We start from the raw sequence: 25,725 nt of genomic DNA, 5'->3' as shown, positions 1-25,725 counted from the left end.
TTCGAATAGGCACGCGCGTACTCGTTTTTGAGTGCGCACGCGCATACTAGTTTTTGAATGCACACGCGCATACTCGTTTTGGAATAGGCACGTGCATACTCGTTTTTGAATGCGCACGCACATACTCGTTTTTGAATGCACACGCGCATACTCGTTTTAGAATACGCTCGCGCATACTCCTTTTGGAATGCGCACGCGCATACTCGTTTTTGAATAGGCACGCGCGTACTCGTTTTTGAATGCGCACGCGCATACTCGTTTTTGAATGCACACGCGCGTACTCGTTTTGGAATTGGCACGCGCTTACTCGTTTTTGAATAGGCACGCGCGTACTCGTTTTTGAATGCGCACGCGCATACGCGTTTTTGAACATGCACACGCGTACTCGTTTTTGAATGCGCACGCGTATACTCGTTTTGGAATGCGCATGCGCATACTCGTTTTTGAATAGGCACAAGCATACTCGTTTTTGATTGCACACGTGTATACTCGTTTTTGAATGCACACGCGCATACTCGTTTTCGAATAGGCACGCGCATACTCGTTTTTAAATGCACACGCGCATACTCGTTTCGAAATATGCACGCGCATACTCGTTTTGGAATGCGCACGCGCATACTCGTTTTTCAATAGGCACGCGCGTACTCGTTTTTGAATGCGCACGCGCATACTCGTTTTTGAATGCACACGCGCATACTCGTTTTGGAATAGGCACGTGCATACTCGTTTTTCAATGCGCACGCGCATACTCGTTTTTGAATGCACACGCGCATACTCGTTTCGGAATACGCTCGCGCGTATTCGTTTTTGAATGCTCACGCGCATACTCGTTTTGGAATAGGCACGTGTGTACTCGTTTTTGAATAGGCACGCGCGTACTCGTTTTCGAATGCGCACGCGCATACTCGTTTTTGAATGCACACGCGCATACTCGTTTTGGAATAGGCACACGCATACTAGTTTTTAAATGCGCACGCGCATACGCGTTTTTGAACAGGCACACGCGTACTCGTTTTTGAATGCGCACGCGTATACTCGTTTCGAATGCGCACGCGCATACTCGTTTTTGAATGCACACGCGAATACTCGTTTTGGAATAGGCACGCGCATACTCGTTTTTGAATGCGCACACGCATACTCGTTTTTGAATGCACACGCGCATACTCGTATTTGAATGCGCACGCGCATACCCGTTTTGGAATAGGCACGTGCGTATTCGTTTTTGAATGCGTGCGCGCATACTCGTTTTTGAATAGGCACGCGCGTACTCGTTTTTGAATGCGCACGCGCATACTCGTTTTTGAATGCACACGCGCGTACTCGTTTTGGAATAGGCACGCGCATACTCGTTTTTGAATAGGCACGCGCGTACTCGTTTTTGAATTCGCACGCGCATACGCGTTTTTGAACATGCACACGCGCATACTCGTTTTAGAATAGGCACGTGCATACTCTTTTTTGAATGCGCACGCGCATATGCGTTTTTGAACAGGCACACGCGTACTCGTTTTTGAATGCGCACGCGCATACTCGTTTTTGAACGCCCACACGCATACTCGTTTTTGAATGCACATGCGCATACTCATTTTGGAATAGGCACGCGCGTACTCGTTTTTGAATGCTCACGCGCATACGCGTTTTTGAACAGGCACACGCGTACTCGTTTTTGACTGGGTACGCGTATACTCATTTTGAATGCACACGCGCATACTTGTTTTTGAATGCACACGCGAATACTCGTTTCGGAATACGCACGCGCATACTCGTTTTGGAATAGGCACGCGCGTACTCGTTTTTGAATGCGCACGCGCATACTCGTTTTTGAATGCACACGCGCGTACTCGTTTTGGAATAGGCACGCGCATACTCGTTTTTAAATAGGCACGCGCGTATTCGTTTTTGAATTCCCACACGCATACGCGTTTTTGAACATGCACACGCGTACTCGTTTTTGAATGCGCACGCGTATACTCGTTTTGAATGCACACGCGCATACTCGTTTTTGAATAGGCGCGCGCGTACTCGTTTTTGAATGCGCACGCGTATACTCGTTTCGGAATGCGCACGCGCATACTCGTTTTCGAATAGGCACGCGCATACTCGTTTTTGAATGCGCACACGCATACTCGTTTTTGAATCCACACGCGCACACTCGTTTTGAAATGCGCACGGACATACTCGTTTTCGAATAGGCACGCGCGTACTCGTTTTTGAGTGCGCACGCGCATACTAGTTTTTGAATGCACACGCGCATACTCGTTTTGGAATAGGCACGTGCATACTCGTTTTTGAATGCGCACGCACATACTCGTTTTTGAATGCACACGCGCATACTCGTTTTAGAATACGCTCGCGCATACTCCTTTTGGAATGCGCACGCACATACTCGTTTTTGAATAGGCACGCGCGTACTCGTTTTTGAATGCGCACGCGCATACTCGTTTTTGAATGCACACGTGCGTACTCGTTTTGGAATTGGCACGCGCTTACTCGTTTTTGAATAGGCACGCGCGTACTCGTTTTTGAATGCGCACGCGCATACGCGTTTTTGAACATGCACACGCGTACTCGTTTTTGAATGCGCACGCGTATACTCGTTTTGGAATGCGCATGCGCATACTCGTTTTTGAATAGGCACAAGCATACTCGTTTTTGATTGCACACGTGTATACTCGTTTTTGAATGCACACGCGCATACTCGTTTTCGAATAGGCACGCGCATACTCGTTTTTAAATGCACACGCGCATACTCGTTTCGAAATATGCACGCGCATACTCGTTTTGGAATGCGCACGCGCATACTCGTTTTTGAATAGGCACGCGCGTACTCGTTTTTGAATGCGCACGCGCATACTCGTTTTTGAATGCACACGCGCATACTCGTTTTGGAATAGGCACGTGCATACTCGTTTTTGAATGCGCACGCGCATACTCGTTTTTGAATGCACACGTGCATACTCGTTTCGGAATACGCTCGCGCATATTCGTTTTGGAATGCGCACGCGCATACTCATTTTTGAATGCGCACGCGCGTATTCGTTTTTGAATGCGCACGCGCATACTCGTTTTGGAATAGGCACGTGTGTACTCGTTTTTGAATAGGCACGCGCGTACTCGTTTTCGAATGCGCACGCACATACTCGTTTTTGAATGCACACGCGCATACTCGTTTTTGAATGCGCACGCGTATACTCGTTTCGAATGCGCACGCGCATACTCGTTTTTGAATGCACACGCGAATACTCGTTTTGGAATAGGCACGCGCATACTCGTTTTTGAATGCGCACACGCATACTCGTTTTTGAATGCACACGCGCATACTCGTATTTGAATGCGCACGCGCATACCCGTTTTGGAATAGGCACGTGCGTATTCGTTTTTGAATGCGCGCGCGCATACTCGTTTTTGAATAGGCACGCGCGTACTCGTTTTTGAATGCGCACGCGCATACTCGTTTTTGAATGCACACGCGCGTACTCGTTTTGGAATAGGCACGCGCATACTCGTTTTTGAATAGGCACGCGCGTACTCCTTTTTGAATTCGCACGCGCATACGCGTTTTTGAACATGCACACGCGCATACTCGTTTTAGAATAGGCACGTGCATACTCTTTTTTGAATGCGCACGCGCATATGCGTTTTTGAACAGGCACACGCGTACTCGTTTGTGAATGCGCACGCGCATACCCGTTTTTGAACGCCCACACGCATACTCGTTTTTGAATGCACATGCGCATACTCGTTTTGGAATAGGCACGCGCGTACTCGTTTTTGAATGCTCACGCGCATACGCGTTTTTGAACAGGCACACGCGTACTCGTTTTTGACTGGGTACGCGTATACTCATTTTGAATGCGCAAGCGCATACTTGTTTTTGAATGCACACGCGCATACTCGTTTCGGAATACGCACGCGCATACTCGTTTTGGAATAGGCACGCGCGTACTCGTTTTTGAATGCGCACGCGCATACTCGTTTTTGAATGCACACGCGCGTACTCGTTTTGGAATACGCACGCGCATACTGGTTTTTGAATGCGCACGCGCATACTCGTTTTTGAATGCACACGCGCATACTCGTTTTGGAATAGGCACGTGCATACTCGTTTTTGAATGCGCACGCGCATACTCGTTTTTGAATGCACACGCGCATACTCGTTTCGGAATACGCTCGCGCATATTCGTTTTGGAATGCGCACGCGCATACTCGTTTTTGAATGCCCACGCGCGTATTCGTTTTTGAATGCGCACGCGCATACTCGTTTTGGAATAGGCACATGTGTACTCATTTTTGAATAGGCACGCGCGTACTCGTTTTCGAATGCGCACGCGCATACTCGTTTTTGAATGCACACGCGCATACTCGTTTTGGAATAGGCACACGCATACTAGTTTTTAAGTGCGCACGCGCATACGCGTTTTTGAACAGGCACACGCGTACTCGTTTTTGAATGCGCATGCGTATACTCGTTTCGAATGCGCACGCGCATACTCGTTTTTGAATGCCCACGCGAATACTCGTTTTGGAATAGGCACGCGCATACTCGTTTTTGAATGCGCACACGCATACTCGTTTTTGAATGCACACGCGCATACTCGTATTTGAATGCGCACGCGCATACCCGTTTTGGAATAGGCACGTGCGTATTCGTTTTTGAATGCGCGCGCGCATACTCGTTTTTGAATAGGCACGTGCGTACTCGTTTTTGAATGCGCACGCGCATACTCGTTTTTGAATGCACACGCGCGTACTCGTTTTGGAATAGGCACGCGCATACTCGTTTTTGAATAGGCAGGCGCGTACTCGTTTTTGAATTCGCACGCGCATACGCGTTTTTGAACATGCACACGCGTACTCGTTTTTGAATGCGCACGCGCATACTCGTTTTTGATGCACACGCGAATACTCGTTTTGGAATAGGCACGCGCATACTCGTTTTTGAATGCGCACACGCATACTCATTTTTGAATGCGCACGCGCATACTCGTTTTTGAATACACACGCGCATACTCGTTTTGGAATAGGCACACGCATACTAGTTTTTGAATGCGCACGTGTATACGCGTTTTTGAACAGGCACACGCGTACTCGTTTTTGAATGCGCACGCGTATACTCGTTTCGAATGCGCACGCGCATACTCGTTTTTGAATGCACACGCGAATACTCGTTTTGGAATAGGCACGCGCATACTCGTTTTTGAATGCGCACACGCATACTCGTTTCGGAATACGCTCGCACATACTCGTTTTTGAATGCGCACGCGCATACTCGTTTTTGAATGCACACGCGTATACTCGTTTTGGAATAGGCACGTGCATACTCGTTTTTGTATGCGCACGCGCATACTCGTTTTTCAATGCACACGCGCATACTCGTTTTGGAATACGCTCGCGCATACTCGTTTTGGAATGCGCACGCGCATACTCGTTTTTGAATAGGCACGCGCGTACTCGTTTTTGAATGCGCACGCGCATACTCGTTTTTGAATGCACACGCGTGTACTCGTTTTGGAATTGGCACGCGCATACTCGTTTTTGAATAGGCACGCGCGTACTCGTTTTTGAATGCGCACGCGCTACGCGTTTTTGAACATGCACACGCGTACTCGTTTTTGAATACGCACGCGTATACTCGTTTTGGAATGCGCACGCGCATACTCATTTTTGAATAGGCACAAGCATACTCGTTTTTGATTGCACACGTGTATACTCGTTTTTGAATGCACACGCGCATACTCGTTTTCGAATAGGCAGGCGCATACTCGTTTTTAAATGCACACGCGCAAACTCGTTTCGAAATAGGCACGCGCATACTCGTTTTGGAATGCACACACCCATACTCGTTTTTGAATAGGCACGCGCGTACTCGTTTTTGAATGCGCACGCGCATACTCGTTTTTGAATGCACAGGCGCATACTCGTTTTGGAATAGGCACGTGCATACTCGTTTTTGAATGCGCACGCGCAAACTCGTTTTTGAATGCACACGCGCGTACTCGTTTTGGAATAGGCACGCGCATACTCGTTTTTGAATGCGCACGCGCGTATTCGTTTTTGAATGCGCACGCGTACTCGTTTTTGAATGCGCACGCGTATACTCGTTTCGAATGCGCACGCGCATACTCGTTTTTGAATGCACACGCGAATACTCGTTTTGGAATAGGCACGCGCATACTCGTTTTTGAATGCGCACACGCATACTCGTTTTTGAATGCACACGCGCATACTCGTATTTGAATGCGCACGCGCATACTCGTTTTGGAATAGGCACACGCATACTAGTTTTTGAATGCGCACGCGCATACGCGTTTTTGAACAGGCACACGCGTACTCGTTTTTGAATGCGCACACGTATACTCGTTTCGAATGCGCACGCGCATACTCGTTTTTGAATGCACACGCGAATACTCGTTTTGGAATAGGCACGCGCATACTCGTTTTTGAATGCGCACACGCATACTCGTTTTTGAATGCACACGCGCATACTCGTATTTGAATGCGCACGCGCATACCCGTTTTGGAATAGGCACGTGCGTATTCGTTTTTGAATGCGCACGCGCATACTCGTTTTTGAATAGGCACGCGCGTACTCGTTTTTGAATGCGCACGCGCATACTCGTTTTTGAATGCACACGCGCGTACTCGTTTTGGAATAGGCACGCGCATACTCGTTTTGGAATAGGCACGCGCATACTCGTTTTTGAATGCGCACACGCATACTCGTTTCGGAATACGCTCGCACATACTCGTTTTTGAATGCGCACGCGCGTACTCGTTTTTGAATGCGCATGCGCATACTCGTTTTGGAACAGGCACGTGTGTACTCGTTTTTGAATAGGCACGCGCGTACTCGTTTTTGAATGCGCACGCGCATACTCGTTTTTGAATGCACACGCGCGTACTCGTTTTGGAATAGGCACGCGCATACTCGTTTTTGAATAGGGACGCGCGTACTCGTTTTTGAATTCGCACGCGCATACGGGTTTTTGAACATGCACACGCGTACTCGTTTTTGTATGCGCACGCGTATACTCGTTTTGAATGCACACGCGCATACTCGTTTTTGAATAGGCGCGCGCGTACTCGTTTTTGAATGTGCACGCGTATACTCGTTTCGGAATGCGCACGCGCATACTCGTTTTCGAATAGGCACGCGCATACTCGTTTTTGAATGCGCACACGCATACTCGTTTTTGAATCCACACGCGCACACTCGTTTTGGAATGCGCACGGGCATACTCGTTTTTGAATCCACACGCGCACACTCGTTTTGGAATGCGCACGGGCATACTGTTTTTGAATAGGCACGCGCGTACTCGTTTTTGAATGCGCACGCGCATACTCGTTTTTGAATGCACACGCGTATACTCGTTTTGGAATAGGCACGTGCATACTCGTTTTTGTATGCGCACGCGCATACTCGTTTTTCAATGCACACGCGCGTACTCGTTTTTGAATGCGCACGCGCATACTCGTTTTTGAATGCACACGCGCATACTCGTTTTGGAATGGGCACGCGCATACTCGTTTTTGAAGGCGCACACGCATACTCGTATTTGAATGCACACGCGCATACTCGTTTTAGAATAGGCATGTGCATACACGTTTTTGAATGCGCACGCGCATATGCGTTTTTGAACAGGCACACGCGTACTCGTTTTTGAATGCGCACGCGCATACTCGTTTTTGAACGCCCACACGCATACTCGTTTTTGAATGCACATGTGCATACTCGTTTTGGAATAGGCACGCGCGTACTCGTTTTTGAATGCTCACGCGCATACGCGTTTTTGAACAGGCACACGCGTACTCGTTTTTGACTGGGTACGCGTATACTCATTTTGATTGCGCACGCGCATACTTGTTTTTGAATGCACACGCGCATACTCGTTTCGGAATACGCACGCGCATACTCGTTTTGGAATAGGCACGCGCGTACTCGTTTTTGAATGCGCACGCGCATACTCGTTTTTGAATGCACACGCGCGTACTCGTTTTGGAATAGGCACGCGCATACTCGTTTTTAAATAGGCACGTGCGTATTCGTTTTTGAATTCCCACACGCATACGCGTTTTTGAACATGCACACGCGTACTCGTTTTCGAATGCGCACGCGTATACTCGTTTTGAATGCACACGCGCATACTCGTTTTTGAATAGGCGCGCGCGTACTCGTTTTTGAATGCGCACGCGTATACTCGTTTCGGAATGCGCACGCGCATACTCGTTTTCGAATAGGCACGCGCATACTCGTTTTTGAATGCGCACACGCATACTCGTTTTTGAATCCACACGCGCACACTCGTTTTGAAATGCGCACGGACATACTCGTTTTTGAATAGGCACGCGCGTACTCGTTTTTGAATGCGCACGCGCATACTTGTTTTTGAATGCACACGCGCGTACTCGTTTTGGAATAGGCACGCGCATACTCGTTTTTGAATAGGGACGCGCGTACTCGTTTTTGAATTTGCACGCGCATACGCGTTTTTGAACATGCACACGCGTACTCGTTTTTGAATGCGCACGCGTATACTCGTTTTGAATGCACACGCGCATACTCGTTTTTGAATAGGCGCGCGCGTATTCGTTTTTGAATGTGCACGCGTATACTCGTTTCGGAATGCGCACGCGCATACTCGTTTTCGAATAGGCACGCGCATACTCGTTTTCGAATGCGCACACGCATACTCGTTTTTGAATCCACACGCGCACACTCGTTTTGGAATGCGCACGGGCATACTCGTTTTTGAATAGGCACGCGCGTACTCGTTTTTGAATGCGCACGCGCATACTCGTTTTTGAATGCACACGCGTATACTCGTTTTGGAATAGGCACGTGCATACTCGTTTTTGTATGCGCACGCGCATACTCGTTTTTCAATGCACACGCGCATACTCGTTTTGGAATACGCTCGCGCATACTCGTTTTGGAATGCGCACGCGCATACTCGTTTTTGAATAGGCACGCGCGTACTCGTTTTTGAATGCGCACGCGCATACTCGTTTTTCAATGCACACGCGTGTACTCGTTTTGGAATTGGCACGCGCATACTCGTTTTTGAATAGGCACGCGCGTACTCGTTTTTGAATGCGCACGCGCGACGCGTTTTTTAACATGCACACGCGTACTCGTTTTTGAATACGCACGCGTATACTCGTTTTGGAATGCGCACGCGCATACTCATTTTTGAATAGGCACAAGCATACTCGTTTTTGATTGCACACGTGTATACTCGTTTTTGAATGCACACGCGCATACTCGTTTTCGAATAGGCACGCGCATACTCGTTTTTAAATGCACACGCGCAAACTCGTTTCGAAATAGGCACACGCATACTCGTTTTTGAATCCACGCGCGCACACTCGTTTTGGAATGCGCACGGGCATACTCGTTTTTGAATAGGCACGCGCGTACTCGTTTTTGAATGCGCACGCGCATACTCGTTTTTGAATGCACACGCGTATACTCGTTTTGGAATAGGCACGTGCATACTCGTTTTTGTATGCGCACACCCATACTCGTTTTTGAATAGGCACGCGCGTACTCGTTTTTGAATGCGCACGCGCATACTCGTTTTTGAATGCACAGGCGCATACTCGTTTTGGAATAGGCAAGTGCATACTCGTTTTTGAATGCGCACGCGCAAACTCGTTTTTGAATGCACACGCGCATACTCGTTTCGGAATACGCTCGCACATACTCGTTTTTGAATGCGCACGCGCGTACTCGTTTTTGAATGCGCATGCGCATACTCGTTTTGGAATAGGCACGTGTGTACTCGTTTTTGAATAGGCACGCGCGTACTCGTTTTTGAATGCGCACGCGCATACTCATTTTTGAATGCACACGCGCATACTCGTTTTGGAATAGGCACGCGCATACTCGTTTTTGAAGGCGCACACGCATACTCGTATATGAATGCACACGCGCATACTCGTTTTAGAATAGGCACGTGCATACTCTTTTTTGAATGTGCACGCGCATATGCGTTTTTGAACAGGCACACGCGTACTCGTTTTTGAATGCGCACGCGCATACTCGTTTTTGAACGCCCACACGCATACTCGTTTTTGAATGCACATGCGCATACTCGTTTTGGAATAGGCACGCGCATACTCGTTTTGGAATAGGCACGCGCGTACTCGTTTTTGAATGCGCACGCGCATACTCGTTTTTGAATGCACACGCGCGTACTCGTTTTGGAATAGGCACGCGCATACTCGTTTTTAAATAGGCACGCGCGTATTCGTTTTTGAATTCCCACACGCATACGCGTTTTTGAACATGCACACGCGTACTCGTTTTTGAATGCGCACGCGTATACTCGTTTTGAATGCACACGCGCATACTCGTTTTTGAATAGGCGCGCGCGTACTCGTTTTTGAATGCGCACGCGTATACTCGTTTCGGAATGCGCACGCGCATACTCGTTTTCGAATAGGCACGCGCATACTCGTTTTTGAATGCGCACACGCATACTCGTTTTTGAATCCACACGCGCACACTCGTTTTGAAATGCGCACGGACATACTCGTTTTCGAATAGACACGCGCGTACTCGTTTTTGAGTGCGCACGCGCATACTAGTTTTTGAATGCACACGCGCATACTCGTTTTGGAATAGGCACGTGCATACTCGTTTTTGAATGCGCACGCACATACTCGTTTTTGAATGCACACGCGCATACTCGTTTTAGAATACGCTCGCGCATACTCCTTTTGGAATGCGCACGCGCATACTCGTTTTTGAATAGGCACGCGCGTACTCGTTTTTGAATGCGCACGCGCATACTCGTGTTTGAATGCACACGCGCGTACTCGTTTTGGAATTGGCACGCGCTTACTCGTTTTTGAATAGGCACGCGCGTACTCGTTTTTGAATGCGCACGCGCATACGCGTTTTTGAACATGCACACGCGTACTCGTTTTTGAATGCGCACGCGTATACTCGTTTTGGAATGCGCACGCGCATACTCGTTTTTGAATAGGCACAAGCATACTCGTTTTTGATTGCACACGTGTATACTCGTTTTTGAATGCACACGCGCATACTCGTTTTCGAATAGGCACGCGCATACTCGTTTTTAAATGCACACGCGCATACTCGTTTCGAAATATGCACGCGCATACTCGTTTTGGAATGCGCACGCGCATACTCGTTTTTGAATAGGCACGCGCGTACTCGTTTTTGAATGCGCACGCGCATACTCGTTTTTGAATGCACACGCGCATACTCGTTTTGGAATAGGCACGTGCATACTCGTTTTTCAATGCGCACGCGCATACTCGTTTTTGAATGCACACGCGCATACTCGTTTCGGAATACGCTCGCGCGTATTCGTTTTTGAATGCTCACGCGCATACTCGTTTTGGAATAGGCACGTGTGTACTCGTTTTTGAATAGGCACGCGCGTACTCGTTTTCGAATGCGCACGCGCATACTCGTTTTTGAATGCACACGCGCATACTCGTTTTGGAATAGGCACACGCATACTAGTTTTTAAATGCGCACGCGCATACGCGTTTTTGAACAGGCACACGCGTACTCGTTTTTGAATGCGCACGCGTATACTCGTTTCGAATGCGCACGCGCATACTCGTTTTTGAATGCACACGCGAATACTCGTTTTGGAATAGGCACGCGCATACTCGTTTTTGAATGCGCACACGCATACTCGTTTTTGAATGCACACGCGCATACTCGTATTCGAATGCGCACGCGCATACCCGTTTTGGAATAGGCACGTGCGTATTCGTTTTTGAATGCGTGCGCGCATACTCGTTTTTGAATAGGCACGCGCGTACTCGTTTTTGAATGCGCACGCGCATACTCGTTTTTGAATGCACACGCGCGTACTCGTTTTGGAATAGGCACGCGCATACTCGTTTTTGAATAGGCACGCGCGTACTCGTTTTTGAATTCGCACGCGCATACGCGTTTTTGAACATGCACACGCGCATACTCGTTTTAGAATAGGCACGTGCATACTCTTTTTTGAATGCGCACGCGCATATGCGTTTTTGAACAGGCACACGCGTACTCGTTTTTGAATGCGCACGCGCATACTCGTTTTTGAACGCCCACACGCATACTCGTTTTTGAATGCACATGCGCATACTCATTTTGGAATAGGCACGCGCGTACTCGTTTTTGAATGCTCACGCGCATACGCGTTTTTGAACAGGCACACGCGTACTCGTTTTTGACTGGGTACGCGTATACTCATTTTGAATGCACACGCGCATACTTGTTTTTGAATGCACACGCGCATACTCGTTTCGGAATACGCACGCGCATACTCGTTTTGGAATAGGCACGCGCATACTCGTTTTTAAATAGGCACGCGCGTATTCGTTTTTGAATTCCCACACGCATACGCGTTTTTGAACATGCACACGCGTACTCGTTTTTGAATGCGCACGCGTATACTCGTTTTGAATGCACACGCGCATACTCGTTTTTGAATAGGCGCGCGCGTACTCGTTTTTGAATGCGCACGCGTATACTCGTTTCGGAATGCGCACGCGCATACTCGTTTTCGAATAGGCACGCGCATACTCGTTTTTGAATGCGCACACGCATACTCGTTTTTTAATCCACACGCGCACACTCGTTTTGAAATGCGCACGGACATACTCGTTTTCGAATAGGCACGCGCGTACTCGTTTTTGAGTGCGCACGCGCATACTAGTTTTTGAATGCACACGCGCATACTCGTTTTGGAATAGGCACGTGCATACTCGTTTTTGAATGCGCACGCACATACTCGTTTTTGAATGCACACGCGCATACTCGTTTTAGAATACGCTCGCGCATACTCCTTTTGGAATGCGCACGCACATACTCGTTCTTGAATAGGCACGCGCGTACTCGTTTTTGAATGCGCACGCGCATACTCGTTTTTGAATGCACACGTGCGTACTCGTTTTGGAATTGGCACGCGCTTACTCGTTTTTGAATAGGCACGCGCGTACTCGTTTTTGAATGCGCACGCGCATACGCGTTTTTGAACATGCACACGCGTACTCGTTTTTGAATGCGCACGCGTATACTCGTTTTGGAATGCGCATGCGCATACTCGTTTTTGAATAGGCACAAGCATACTCGTTTTTGATTGCACACGTGTATACTCGTTTTTGAATGCACACGCGCATACTCGTTTTCGAATAGGCACGCGCATACTCGTTTTTAAATGCACACGCGCATACTCGTTTCGAAATATGCACGCGCATACTCGTTTTGGAATGCGCACGCGCATACTCGTTTTTGAATAGGCACGCGCGTACTCGTTTTTGAATGCGCACGCGCATACTCGTTTTTGAATGCACACGCGCATACTCGTTTTGGAATAGGCACGTGCATACTCGTTTTTGAATGCGCACGCGCATACTCGTTTTTGAATGCACACGTGCATACTCGTTTCGGAATACGCTCGCGCATATTCGTTTTGGAATGCGCACGCGCATACTCATTTTTGAATGCGCACGCGCGTATTCGTTTTTGAATGCGCACGCGCATACTCGTTTTGGAATAGGCACGTGTGTACTCGTTTTTGAATAGGAACGCGCGTACTCGTTTTCGAATGCGCACGCACATACTCGTTTTTGAATGCACACGCGCATACTCGTTTTGGAATAGGCACACGCATACTAGTTTTTAAATGCGCACGCGCATACGCGTTTTTGAACAGGCACACGCATACTCGTTTTTGAATGCACACGCGAATACTCGTTTTGGAATAGGCACGCGCATACTCGTTTTTGAATGCGCACACGCATACTCGTTTTTGAATGCACACGCGCATACTCGTATTTGAATGCGCACGCGCATACCCGTTTTGGAATAGGCACGTGCGTATTCGTTTTTGAATGCGCGCGCGCATACTCGTTTTTGAATAGGCACGCGCGTACTCGTTTTTGAATGCGCACGCGCATACTCGTTTTTGAATGCACACGCGCGTACTCGTTTTGGAATAGGCACGCGCATACTCGTTTTTGAATAGGCACGCGCGTACTCCTTTTTGAATTCGCACGCGCATACGCGTTTTTGAACATGCACACGCGCATACTCGTTTTAGAATAGGCACGTGCATACTCTTTTTTGAATGCGCACGCGCATATGCGTTTTTGAACAGGCACACGCGTACTCGTTTTTGAATGCGCACGCGTATACTCGTTTTGGAATGCGCACGCGCATACTCGTTTTTGAATAGGCACAAGCATACTCGTTTTTGATTGCACACGTGTATACTCGTTTTTGAATGCACACGCGCATACTCGTTTTCGAATAGGCACGCGCATACTCGTTTTTAAATGCACACGCGCATACTCGTTTCGAAATATGCACGCGCATACTCGTTTTGGAATGCGCACGCGCATACTCGTTTTTGAATAGGCACGCGCGTACTCGTTTTTGAATGCGCACGCGCATACTCGTTTTTGAATGCACACGCGCATACTCGTTTTGGAATAGGCACGTGCATACTCGTTTTTCAATGCGCACGCGCATACTCGTTTTTGAATGCACACGCGCATACTCGTTTCGGAATACGCTCGCGCGTATTCGTTTTTGAATGCTCACGCGCATACTCGTTTTGGAATAGGCACGTGTGTACTCGTTTTTGAATAGGCACGCGCGTACTCGTTTTCGAATGCGCACGCGCATACTCGTTTTTGAATGCACACGCGCATACTCGTTTTGGAATAGGCACACGCATACTAGTTTTTAAATGCGCACGCGCATACGCGTTTTTGAACAGGCACACGCGTACTCGTTTTTGAATGCGCACGCGTATACTCGTTTCGAATGCGCACGCGCATACTCGTTTTTGAATGCACACGCGAATACTCGTTTTGGAATAGGCACGCGCATACTCGTTTTTGAATGCGCACACGCATACTCGTTTTTGAATGCACACGCGCATACTCGTATTTGAATGCGCACGCGCATACCCGTTTTGGAATAGGCACGTGCGTATTCGTTTTTGAATGCGTGCGCGCATACTCGTTTTTGAATAGGCACGCGCGTACTCGTTTTTGAATGCGCACGCGCATACTCGTTTTTGAATGCACACGCGCGTACTCGTTTTGGAATAGGCACGCGCATACTCGTTTTTGAATAGGCACGCGCGTACTCGTTTTTGAATTCGCACGCGCATACGCGTTTTTGAACATGCACACGCGCATACTCGTTTTAGAATAGGCACGTGCATACTCTTTTTTGAATGCGCACGCGCATATGCGTTTTTGAACAGGCACACGCGTACTCGTTTTTGAATGCGCACGCGCATACTCGTTTTTGAACGCCCACACGCATACTCGTTTTTGAATGCACATGCGCATACTCATTTTGGAATAGGCACGCGCGTACTCGTTTTTGAATGCTCACGCGCATACGCGTTTTTGAACAGGCACACGCGTACTCGTTTTTGACTGGGTACGCGTATACTCATTTTGAATGCACACGCGCATACTTGTTTTTGAATGCACACGCGCATACTCGTTTCGGAATACGCACGCGCATACTCGTTTTGGAATAGGCACGCGCATACTCGTTTTTAAATAGGCACGCGCGTATTCGTTTTTGAATTCCCACACGCATACGCGTTTTTGAACATGCACACGCGTACTCGTTTTTGAATGCGCACGCGTATACTCGTTTTGAATGCACACGCGCATACTCGTTTTTGAATAGGCGCGCGCGTACTCGTTTTTGAATGCGCACGCGTATACTCGTTTCGGAATGCGCACGCGCATACTCGTTTTCGAATAGGCACGCGCATACTCGTTTTTGAATGCGCACACGCATACTCGTTTTTTAATCCACACGCGCACACTCGTTTTGAAATGCGCACGGACATACTCGTTTTCGAATAGGCACGCGCGTACTCGTTTTTGAGTGCGCACGCGCATACTAGTTTTTGAATGCACACGCGCATACTCGTTTTGGAATAGGCACGTGCATACTCGTTTTTGAATGCGCACGCACATACTCGTTTTTGAATGCACACGCGCATACTCGTTTTAGAATACGCTCGCGCATACTCCTTTTGGAATGCGCACGCACATACTCGTTCTTGAATAGGCACGCGCGTACTCGTTTTTGAATGCGCACGCGCATACTCGTTTTTGAATGCACACGTGCGTACTCGTTTTGGAATTGGCACGCGCTTACTCGTTTTTGAATAGGCACGCGCGTACTCGTTTTTGAATGCGCACGCGCATACGCGTTTTTGAACATGCACACGCGTACTCGTTTTTGAATGCGCACGCGTATACTCGTTTTGGAATGCGCATGCGCATACTCGTTTTTGAATAGGCACAAGCATACTCGTTTTTGATTGCACACGTGTATACTCGTTTTTGAATGCACACGCGCATACTCGTTTTCGAATAGGCACGCGCATACTCGTTTTTAAATGCACACGCGCATACTCGTTTCGAAATATGCACGCGCATACTCGTTTTGGAATGCGCACGCGCATACTCGTTTTTGAATAGGCACGCGCGTACTCGTTTTTGAATGCGCACGCGCATACTCGTTTTTGAATGCACACGCGCATACTCGTTTTGGAATAGGCACGTGCATACTCGTTTTTGAATGCGCACGCGCATACTCGTTTTTGAATGCACACGTGCATACTCGTTTCGGAATACGCTCGCGCATATTCGTTTTGGAATGCGCACGCGCATACTCATTTTTGAATGCGCACGCGCGTATTCGTTTTTGAATGCGCACGCGCATACTCGTTTTGGAATAGGCACGTGTGTACTCGTTTTTGAATAGGCACGCGCGTACTCGTTTTCGAATGCGCACGCACATACTCGTTTTTGAATGCCCACGCGCATACTCGTTTTGGAATAGGCACACGCATACTAGTTTTTAAATGCGCACGCGCATACGCGTTTTTGAACAGGCACACGCATACTCGTTTTTGAATGCACACGCGAATACTCGTTTTGGAATAGGCACGCGCATACTCGTTTTTGAATGCGCACACGCATACTCGTTTTTGAATGCACACGCGCATACTCGTATTTGAATGCGCACGCGCATACCCGTTTTGGAATAGGCACGTGCGTATTCGTTTTTGAATGCGCGCGCGCATACTCGTTTTTGGATAGGCACGCGCGTACTCGTTTTTGAATGCGCACGCGCATACTCGTTTTTGAATGCACACGCGCGTACTCGTTTTGGAATAGGCACGCGCATACTCGTTTTTGAATAGGCACGCGCGTACTCCTTTTTGAATTCGCACGCGCATACGCGTTTTTGAACATGCACACGCGCATACTCGTTTTAGAATAGGCACGTGCATACTCTTTTTTGAATGCGCACGCGCATATGCGTTTTTGAACAGGCACACGCGTACTCGTTTTTGAATGCGCACGCGTATACTCGTTTTGGAATGCGCACGCGCATACTCGTTTTTGAATAGGCACAAGCATACTCGTTTTTGATTGCACACGTGTATACTCGTTTTTGAATGCACACGCGCATACTCGTTTTCGAATAGGCACGCGCATACTCGTTTTTAAATGCACACGCGCATACTCGTTTCGAAATATGCACGCGCATACTCGTTTTGGAATGCGCACGCGCATACTCGTTTTTGAATAGGCACGCGCGTACTCGTTTTTGAATGCGCACGCGCATACTCGTTTTTGAATGCACACGCGCATACTCGTTTTGGAATAGGCACGTGCATACTCGTTTTTCAATGCGCACGCGCATACTCGTTTTTGAATGCACACGCGCATACTCGTTTCGGAATACGCTCGCGCGTATTCGTTTTTGAATGCTCACGCGCATACTCGTTTTGGAATAGGCACGTGTGTACTCGTTTTTGAATAGGCACGCGCGTACTCGTTTTCGAATGCGCACGCGCATACTCGTTTTTGAATGCACACGCGCATACTCGTTTTGGAATAGGCACACGCATACTAGTTTTTAAATGCGCACGAGCATACGCGTTTTTGAACAGGCACACGCGTACTCGTTTTTGAATGCGCACGCGTATACTCGTTTCGAATGCGCACGCGCATACTCGTTTTTGAATGCACACGCGAATACTCGTTTTGGAATAGGCACGCGCATACTCGTTTTTGAATGCGCACACGCATACTCGTTTTTGAATGCACACGCGCATACTCGTATTTGAATGCGCACGCGCATACCCGTTTTGGAATAGGCACGTGCGTATTCGTTTTTGAATGCGTGCGCGCATACTCGTTTTTGAATAGGCACGCGCGTACTCGTTTTTGAATGCGCACGCGCATACTCGTTTTTGAATGCACACGCGCGTACTCGTTTTGGAATAGGCACGCGCATACTCGTTTTTGAATAGGCACGCGCGTACTCGTTTTTGAATTCGCACGCGCATACGCGTTTTTGAACATGCACACGCGCATACTCGTTTTAGAATAGGCACGTGCATACTCTTTTTTGAATGCGCACGCGCATATGCGTTTTTGAACAGGCACATGCGTACTCGTTTTTGAATGCGCACGCGCATACTCGTTTTTGAACGGCCACACGCATACTCGTTTTTGAATGCACATGCGCATACTCATTTTGGAATAGGCACGCGCGTACTCGTTTTTGAATGCTCACGCGCATACGCGTTTTTGAACAGGCACACGCGTACTCGTTTTTGACTGGGTACGCGTATACTCATTTTGAATGCACACGCGCATACTTGTTTTTGAATGCACACGCGCATACTCGTTTCGGAATACGCACGCGCATACTCGTTTTGGAATAGGCACGCGCATACTCGTTTTTAAATAGGCACGCGCGTATTCGTTTTTGAATTCCCACACGCATACGCGTTTTCGAACATGCACACGCGTACTCGTTTTTGAATGCGCACGCGTATACTCGTTTTGAATGCACACGCGCATACTCGTTTTTGAATAGGCGCGCGCGTACTCGTTTTTGAATGCGCACGCGTATACTCGTTTCGGAATGCGCACGCGCATACTCGTTTTCGAATAGGCACGCGCATACTCGTTTTTGAATGCGCACACGCATACTCGTTTTTTAATCCACACGCGCACACTCGTTTTGAAATGCGCACGGACATACTCGTTTTCGAATAGGCACGCGCGTACTCGTTTTTGAGTGCGCACGCGCATACTAGTTTTTGAATGCACACGCGCATACTCGTTTTGGAATAGGCACGTGCATACTCGTTTTTGAATGCGCACGCACATACTCGTTTTTGAATGCACACGCGCATACTCGTTTTAGAATACGCTCGCGCATACTCCTTTTGGAATGCGCACGCACATACTCGTTCTTGAATAGGCACGCGCGTACTCGTTTTTGAATGCGCACGCGCATACTCGTTTTTGAATGCACACGTGCGTACTCGTTTTGGAATTGGCACGCGCTTACTCGTTTTTGAATAGGCACGCGCGTACTCGTTTTTGAATGCGCACGCGCATACGCGTTTTTGAACATGCACACGCGTACTCGTTTTTGAATGCGCACGCGTATACTCGTTTTGGAATGCGCATGCGCATACTCGTTTTTGAATAGGCACAAGCATACTCGTTTTTGATTGCACACGTGTATACTCGTTTTTGAATGCACACGCGCATACTCGTTTTCGAATAGGCACGCGCATACTCGTTTTTAAATGCACACGCGCATACTCGTTTCGAAATATGCACGCGCATACTCGTTTTGGAATGCGCACGCGCATACTCGTTTTTGAATAGGCACGCGCGTACTCGTTTTTGAATGCGCACGCGCATACTCGTTTTTGAATGCACACGCGCATACTCGTTTTGGAATAGGCACGTGCATACTCGTTTTTGAATGCGCACGCGCATACTCGTTTTTGAATGCACACGTGCATACTCGTTTCGGAATACGCTCGCGCATATTCGTTTTGGAATGCGCACGCGCATACTCATTTTTGAATGCGCACGCGCGTATTCGTTTTTGAATGCGCACGCGCATACTCGTTTTGGAATAGGCACGTGTGTACTCGTTTTTGAATAGGCACGCGCGTACTCGTTTTCGAATGCGCACGCACATACTCGTTTTTGAATGCACACGCGCATACTCGTTTTGGAATAGGCACACGCATACTAGTTTTTAAATGCGCACGCGCATACGCGTTTTTGAACAGGCACACGCATACTCGTTTTTGAATGCACACGCGAATACTCGTTTTGGAATAGGCACGCGCATACTCGTTTTTGAATGCGCACACGCATACTCGTTTTTGAATGCACACGCGCATACTCGTATTTGAATGCGCACGCGCATACCCGTTTTGGAATAGGCACGTGCGTATTCGTTTTTGAATGCGCGCGCGCATACTCGTTTTTGAATAGGCACGCGCGTACTCGTTTTTGAATGCGCACGCGCATACTCGTTTTTGAATGCACACGCGCGTACTCGTTTTGGAATAGGCACGCGCATACTCGTTTTTGAATAGGCACGCGCGTACTCCTTTTTGAATTCGCACGCGCATACGCGTTTTTGAACATGCACACGCGCATACTCGTTTTAGAATAGGCACGTGCATACTCTTTTTTGAATGCGCACGCGCATATGCGTTTTTGAACAGGCACACGCGTACTCGTTTGTGAATGCGCACGCGCATACTCGTTTTTGAACGCCCACACGCATACTCGTTTTTGAATGCACATGCGCATACTCGTTTTGGAATAGGCACGCGCGTACTCGTTTTTGAATGCTCACGCGCATACGCGTTTTTGAACAGGCACACGCGTACTCGTTTTTGACTGGGTACGCGTATACTCATTTTGAATGCGCAAGCGCATACTTGTTTTTGAATGCACACGCGCATACTCGTTTCGGAATACGCACGCGCATACTCGTTTTGGAATAGGCACGCGCGTACTCGTTTTTGAATGCGCACGCGCATACTCGTTTTTGAATGCACACGCGCGTACTCGTTTTCGAATAGGCACGCGCGTACTCGTTTTTGAGTGCGCACGCGCATACTAGTTTTTGAATGCACACGCGCATACTCGTTTTGGAATAGGCACGTGCATACTCGTTTTTGAATGCGCACGCACATACTCGTTTTTGAATGCACACGCGCATACTCGTTTTAGAATACGCTCGCGCATACTCCTTTTGGAATGCGCACGCACATACTCGTTCTTGAATAGGCACGCGCGTACTCGTTTTTGAATGCGCACGCGCATACTCGTTTTTGAATGCACACGTGCGTACTCGTTTTGGAATTGGCACGCGCTTACTCGTTTTTGAATAGGCACGCGCGTACTCGTTTTTGAATGCGCACGCGCATACGCGTTTTTGAACATGCACACGCGTACTCGTTTTTGAATGCGCACGCGTATACTCGTTTTGGAATGCGCATGCGCATACTCGTTTTTGAATAGGCACAAGCATACTCGTTTTTGATTGCACACGTGTATACTCGTTTTTGAATGCACACGCGCATACTCGTTTTCGAATAGGCACGCGCATACTCGTTTTTAAATGCACACGCGCATACTCGTTTCGAAATATGCACGCGCATACTCGTTTTGGAATGCGCACGCGCATACTCGTTTTTGAATAGGCACGCGCGTACTCGTTTTTGAATGCGCACGCGCATACTCGTTTTTGAATGCACACGCGCATACTCGTTTTGGAATAGGCACGTGCATACTCGTTTTTGAATGCGCACGCGCATACTCGTTTTTGAATGCACACGTGCATACTCGTTTCGGAATACGCTCGCGCATATTCGTTTTGGAATGCGCACGCGCATACTCATTTTTGAATGCGCACGCGCGTATTCGTTTTTGAATGCGCACGCGCATACTCGTTTTGGAATAGGCACGTGTGTACTCGTTTTTGAATAGGCACGCGCGTACTCGTTTTCGAATGCGCACGCACATACTCGTTTTTGAATGCACACGCGCATACTCGTTTTGGAATAGGCACACGCATACTAGTTTTTAAATGCGCACGCGCATACGCGTTTTTGAACAGGCACACGCATACTCGTTTTTGAATGCACACGCGAATACTCGTTTTGGAATAGGCACGCGCATACTCGTTTTTGAATGCGCACACGCATACTCGTTTTTGAATGCACACGCGCATACTCGTATTTGAATGCGCACGCGCATACCCGTTTTGGAATAGGCACGTGCGTATTCGTTTTTGAATGCGCGCGCGCATACTCGTTTTTGGATAGGCACGCGCGTACTCGTTTTTGAATGCGCACGCGCATACTCGTTTTTGAATGCACACGCGCGTACTCGTTTTGGAATAGGCACGCGCATACTCGTTTTTGAATAGGCACGCGCGTACTCCTTTTTGAATTCGCACGCGCATACGCGTTTTTGAACATGCACACGCGCATACTCGTTTTAGAATAGGCACGTGCATACTCTTTTTTGAATGCGCACGCGCATATGCGTTTTTGAACAGGCACACGCGTACTCGTTTTTGAATGCGCACGCGTATACTCGTTTTGGAATGCGCACGCGCATACTCGTTTTTGAATAGGCACAAGCATACTCGTTTTTGATTGCACACGTGTATACTCGTTTTTGAATGCACACGCGCATACTCGTTTTCGAATAGGCACGCGCATACTCGTTTTTAAATGCACACGCGCATACTCGTTTCGAAATATGCACGCGCATACTCGTTTTGGAATGCGCACGCGCATACTCGTTTTTGAATAGGCACGCGCGTACTCGTTTTTGAATGCGCACGCGCATACTCGTTTTTGAATGCACACGCGCATACTCGTTTTGGAATAGGCACGTGCATACTCGTTTTTCAATGCGCACGCGCATACTCGTTTTTGAATGCACACGCGCATACTCGTTTCGGAATACGCTCGCGCGTATTCGTTTTTGAATGCTCACGCGCATACTCGTTTTGGAATAGGCACGTGTGTACTCGTTTTTGAATAGGCACGCGCGTACTCGTTTTCGAATGCGCACGCGCATACTCGTTTTTGAATGCACACGCGCATACTCGTTTTGGAATAGGCACACGCATACTAGTTTTTAAATGCGCACGAGCATACGCGTTTTTGAACAGGCACACGCGTACTCGTTTTTGAATGCGCACGCGTATACTCGTTTCGAATGCGCACGCGCATACTCGTTTTTGAATGCACACGCGAATACTCGTTTTGGAATAGGCACGCGCATACTCGTTTTTGAATGCGCACACGCATACTCGTTTTTGAATGCACACGCGCATACTCGTATTTGAATGCGCACGCGCATACCCGTTTTGGAATAGGCACGTGCGTATTCGTTTTTGAATGCGTGCGCGCATACTCGTTTTTGAATAGGCACGCGCGTACTCGTTTTTGAATGCGCACGCGCATACTCGTTTTTGAATGCACACGCGCGTACTCGTTTTGGAATAGGCACGCGCATACTCGTTTTTGAATAGGCACGCGCGTACTCGTTTTTGAATTCGCACGCGCATACGCGTTTTTGAACATGCACACGCGCATACTCGTTTTAGAATAGGCACGTGCATACTCTTTTTTGAATGCGCACGCGCATATGCGTTTTTGAACAGGCACATGCGTACTCGTTTTTGAATGCGCACGCGCATACTCGTTTTTGAACGGCCACACGCATACTCGTTTTTGAATGCACATGCGCATACTCATTTTGGAATAGGCACGCGCGTACTCGTTTTTGAATGCTCACGCGCATACGCGTTTTTGAACAGGCACACGCGTACTCGTTTTTGACTGGGTACGCGTATACTCATTTTGAATGCACACGCGCATACTTGTTTTTGAATGCACACGCGCATACTCGTTTCGGAATACGCACGCGCATACTCGTTTTGGAATAGGCACGCGCATACTCGTTTTTAAATAGGCACGCGCGTATTCGTTTTTGAATTCCCACACGCATACGCGTTTTCGAACATGCACACGCGTACTCGTTTTTGAATGCGCACGCGTATACTCGTTTTGAATGCACACGCGCATACTCGTTTTTGAATAGGCGCGCGCGTACTCGTTTTTGAATGCGCACGCGTATACTCGTTTCGGAATGCGCACGCGCATACTCGTTTTCGAATAGGCACGCGCATACTCGTTTTTGAATGCGCACACGCATACTCGTTTTTTAATCCACACGCGCACACTCGTTTTGAAATGCGCACGGACATACTCGTTTTCGAATAGGCACGCGCGTACTCGTTTTTGAGTGCGCACGCGCATACTAGTTTTTGAATGCACACGCGCATACTCGTTTTGGAATAGGCACGTGCATACTCGTTTTTGAATGCGCACGCACATACTCGTTTTTGAATGCACACGCGCATACTCGTTTTAGAATACGCTCGCGCATACTCCTTTTGGAATGCGCACGCACATACTCGTTCTTGAATAGGCACGCGCGTACTCGTTTTTGAATGCGCACGCGCATACTCGTTTTTGAATGCACACGTGCGTACTCGTTTTGGAATTGGCACGCGCTTACTCGTTTTTGAATAGGCACGCGCGTACTCGTTTTTGAATGCGCACGCGCATACGCGTTTTTGAACATGCACACGCGTACTCGTTTTTGAATGCGCACGCGTATACTCGTTTTGGAATGCGCATGCGCATACTCGTTTTTGAATAGGCACAAGCATACTCGTTTTTGATTGCACACGTGTATACTCGTTTTTGAATGCACACGCGCATACTCGTTTTCGAATAGGCACGCGCATACTCGTTTTTAAATGCACACGCGCATACTCGTTTCGAAATATGCACGCGCATACTCGTTTTGGAATGCGCACGCGCATACTCGTTTTTGAATAGGCACGCGCGTACTCGTTTTTGAATGCGCACGCGCATACTCGTTTTTGAATGCACACGCGCATACTCGTTTTGGAATAGGCACGTGCATACTCGTTTTTGAATGCGCACGCGCATACTCGTTTTTGAATGCACACGTGCATACTCGTTTCGGAATACGCTCGCGCATATTCGTTTTGGAATGCGCACGCGCATACTCATTTTTGAATGCGCACGCGCGTATTCGTTTTTGAATGCGCACGCGCATACTCGTTTTGGAATAGGCACGTGTGTACTCGTTTTTGAATAGGCACGCGCGTACTCGTTTTCGAATGCGCACGCACATACTCGTTTTTGAATGCAGACGCGCATACTCGTTTTGGAATAGGCACACGCATACTAGTTTTTAAATGCGCACGCGCATACGCGTTTTTGAACAGGCACACGCATACTCGTTTTTGAATGCACACGCGAATACTCGTTTTGGAATAGGCACGCGCATACTCGTTTTTGAATGCGCACACGCATACTCGTTTTTGAATGCACACGCGCATACTCGTATTTGAATGCGCACGCGCATACCCGTTTTGGAATAGGCACGTGCGTATTCGTTTTTGAATGCGCGCGCGCATACTCGTTTTTGAATAGGCACGCGCGTACTCGTTTTTGAATGCGCACGCGCATACTCGTTTTTGAATGCACACGCGCGTACTCGTTTTGGAATAGGCACGCGCATACTCGTTTTTGAATAGGCACGCGCGTACTCCTTTTTGAATTCGCACGCGCATACGCGTTTTTGAACATGCACACGCGCATACTCGTTTTAGAATAGGCACGTGCATACTCTTTTTTGAATGCGCACGCGCATATGCGTTTTTGAACAGGCACACGCGTACTCGTTTGTGAATGCGCACGCGCATACTCGTTTTTGAACGCCCACACGCATACT

Source organism: Rhipicephalus microplus, unplaced genomic scaffold, assembly GCF_043290135.1.
Source record: "Rhipicephalus microplus isolate Deutch F79 unplaced genomic scaffold, USDA_Rmic scaffold_14, whole genome shotgun sequence".
Lineage (NCBI taxonomy): Eukaryota > Metazoa > Arthropoda > Arachnida > Ixodida > Ixodidae > Rhipicephalus > Rhipicephalus microplus.
The sequence above is the reverse complement of the archived record's forward strand: the minus strand, read 5'-3'. Positions refer to the sequence as shown.